Here is a 3,346-nt window from a genome sequence, read left to right on the forward strand (position 1 = left end):
GTAAGTGGGCGTTGTGGAATGGTCTGACACACACATTTAAGGAGAGAACCCGAGGAGCTGCTATTCTGGAACATTCTCACACAGCAATTACTGTGCAAATTACCAGACCCCAGAGCATAAAAATACCAAATTTCCAAAGGTAGATACTTTTCTTCCAAAGACACCGACAGGGAGTATATGTATATAGCAGCTTTCCACATTTTTGATTGCACACACTTTTTTTGAGGTGTGGCTTTGTTTAATATTTAAAGAAAAGCTGCTGGAATTAGATGGCCACATAACTGCCCTTAGAAGATTTTCTGTAATACTAAGATTACAGTCTCCACTTATTTTTTGACTATCTCTCCACATTTTGCCAGGTATATTTTAAGGCAGTGCCCTACACAAGGACAGGACAGAGCGCCCACTGCATATTATTGTTGTTGTCGTTGGGTAGAGACTGCTAGGTAAAACAATAGGCATCCACTGATGACTGCGCTTATATGCACAGGAAACCTCTACTTCACGTAACGATGTTAAAAGGAAGAATTTTGAAGAGTCCTTTTATACAAATGTGACTTTAAATTAATGACAACAATCAAGACGGGCCTTTTGTCTTTCGATGGTTCCAGTTGAAGACTGTACACTTTCTGCAAATGGCAAAGATTGAGGGCTCTTTCTAAAGACAGCCATAATGCAGGTAAAAAGGCAGGCCTTCTCTCTCCCCCACCCACCTCTGCTAATGTGCCTCAATCTCGTACACGCCCAGCATTCCTTGCCTTTTGGAGTCTCGCATGCAGAGCCTTGTGATTTTTATACATATATTATCTTTTTATACATTTATTATCTTGAGAGACACAAATGCCTAATGAGGAGCAGGCTCAAACCATCACACTCATTTGAATGGTGACATATTCCAAATTTTGATCAGAAGGCACTATAAATGAGTGATGGTTTGAGCCACCTCATTAGGCATTTGTGTATCTCAAGATTATATATATAAGCTAGTACAGGTCACCTGCTGCACCATAAGTGCTGCCACTCCCCACAACTGGATTTCAGAAGCATTTTTACAGTTTTGAAGTTAACACTGGAAGTGTCGCAGTTCCTACTTTTTCACTAATGCATTTATAGAGCTGCATTGCTCTTCTTGTTCCTCAGTGACTGAAAACTCTAGATTACTGACACGTTTTAGTCTCAAAAAAATGTGAATGAGACTAAAATCATTAGTTTAAAAGTAATATATGCAAAAGCCTATCTAATCTTATTTCTTTAATAGCCAGCATCCAATTCAGTGCCCCATTGTTAAATGTTACTTTCTGAGGATGCTAGTCATTATTAAGTAACCCCGACATAAAAACCTGTAAGCTCTTTTGCACCGCATCACTGGACGCATTTAAATTTCTCCGTTGTTTTGCTTTTCCACAGATTTGCAAGATTTATGGTTGTGACTGCAGAAGTTAAACTGTCCTGTTTCCTCAGATTTTAAGACACTTCTGTTTCCAGGGAAATTAACTCACGAAGCATTTGTTGTCCCATTTTCTACCCCATTGTCTTTGCTTAGCTTTAACTGCCTGCCACTATTTCTCATGTGGGGTCACAATGCCATTTTCTTGATAACAGATCAAATGAAATTATTCAGAAGCAACCTAAGTGCCTAGCTATAGGGACAGATTCTTCTATATGGTTAATTTGTTCTGAGAAATCATAATGCCTCTCTCTCACAGGTATCAGGACCTCTGCAGAAGTCAACTGCCCTGGCTACGCCCATCTTCATTTCAGAGTCAGCCAGCGTTCAGTCCAGACAGCGCTGCTATACCAGAAAAAAATCTTGACAGAAGTCTAGGGCTGACACACCCATTTTTACTAATTGCTGTTTCTGTGTATGTCAATCGCGCTTGCTGCAAAATAAGGAAGTCAGTCTATGCCTGGCTATACAAGACATTTCAGACAACCTGCCTAAAGCATGCTGATATTCAATGCCATGATCTTAGAGCAGGTGGAGTTAGTAGCTGGACTAGCTATGCAAGTCATTTCACACAAACTGCCTAAAGCATGCTATATTAAGTGCCAGGATCTTAGAGCAGGTGGAGTTAGCAGCCTCTGCTCACAATTCAGTCCAATTATGTCTCACTTCTTCCTCTATGGAGACCTCCTATGCCTTCATTCACTGCAGACTGCATTTTAGCAACTCGCTGTGCCCTTCTGTGGCACATGACACTTCACATTGACCGGCACCAGGGCTCCTTATTACCTAGACTTGCTTCCTCCATTGCTTCCAGGCACCTCTAAAACCAAACGCGGGGGGGCTCCATTCCCTGGCCGCGGGAGGCAGATGACAGCTAACCATGCACCGAAAGGAAAAGGAAAAGCCGCTGAGCAGGCGAGAAGAAGATGCGATGCGGGCAAGGAAGATGTCGCTGCCAGGTTGGGCCAGCTGGAGGGTTTAGTTTGATACCGACACGTTAATCCCTGCCTAGGCTGGAACAGGCATAGGAAGTGCAACCCCCACACCCCTTAAAAATCCCTTCCTGCCCTTCACATACTTCAATGCCTCCTTCCAGGGGAGATGCCCGGAGGAGGATGGAGCCAGAGGGGTCTTTTCTCCGCCTCCCCCCATGGTGTCCGTGTGTCAGATGCCCGGTGCTGCTCGAGTGCCTTGCGAGCGAGCTCCCTCCCTCCAGCCACCTCCACCAGGGACAGAGGCCCCCGCGCCGCCCGGGCGCCTGTCTCGCGGGGGCTCCGCAGCGCTCTCCCAGGGACGGACTCACTCGCTCACCTGTAGGAAGAAGCCGCTGAGCACCCGGCAGCGGCCCCAGCCACCACCTCCTTCTCCTCCTGCGCCGCTGCAGCAGCGCGGAGCTCGCACGAGGCAGCAGGGGAGGGGGCTGCGGTGTCATATACCAGGCACTACCATTCCCCCCCTTACTTATGGGGGCGGGGGGGGCGGTGCGCCCGGCGGTCAGGTGACGGCGCAGCCCCCCGCACCGCAGCGCCGGGTGGTTGCAGCCGGGGGGAGGGCACAGAACGCCCCTTCCCTCAGCGCTCGGCCGCGGAACCCCGCGCGCTCCGGAGCAGAAAGCTGCGGCGGCGCCACGTGATGCCGCGCCCGGCCGCCTCCGCCGGCGCCGGCTTCTGCAGTCTCATCCCCCCCGCCCACCCCGCCGCGGCGAGGGAAGCCCCGGGGTCCTCTGGCACAGAGCTCCCCGGCAGCTGCACAAAGAGGGGCCCGTGCCCCCGCCAGGGCACGTGGGTGCTGCAGTGCTGGCCCAGGAAGAGGTGCAGGGCGTGGCGCGTGTCCCCGCTCCTCTCTGCCTCCCTGCCTGCTGCCCCCCCCCCCCCCCCCCCCCCCCCCCCCCCCCCCCCC

General features: G+C 50.3%; 1 long non-coding RNA gene across 1 annotated transcript in view; it reads right to left on the reverse strand.

Annotated features, from left to right (window-relative positions):
* LOC109291721 overlaps nt 1-2,880 on the reverse strand; it is a 25,645-nt gene extending 22,765 nt beyond the window's left edge. Inside the window, exon 1 of the long non-coding RNA XR_002095933.1 lies at nt 2,759-2,880. This is a non-coding gene — a long non-coding RNA (uncharacterized LOC109291721). The remainder of the gene's footprint in view (nt 1-2,758) is intronic.
* Between the last annotated feature and the right edge of the window lie 466 nt (nt 2,881-3,346).

Source organism: Gavialis gangeticus, unplaced genomic scaffold, assembly GCF_001723915.1.
Source record: "Gavialis gangeticus isolate Ggan-Ray unplaced genomic scaffold, GavGan_comp1, whole genome shotgun sequence".
Classification (NCBI taxonomy): domain Eukaryota; kingdom Metazoa; phylum Chordata; order Crocodylia; family Gavialidae; genus Gavialis; species Gavialis gangeticus.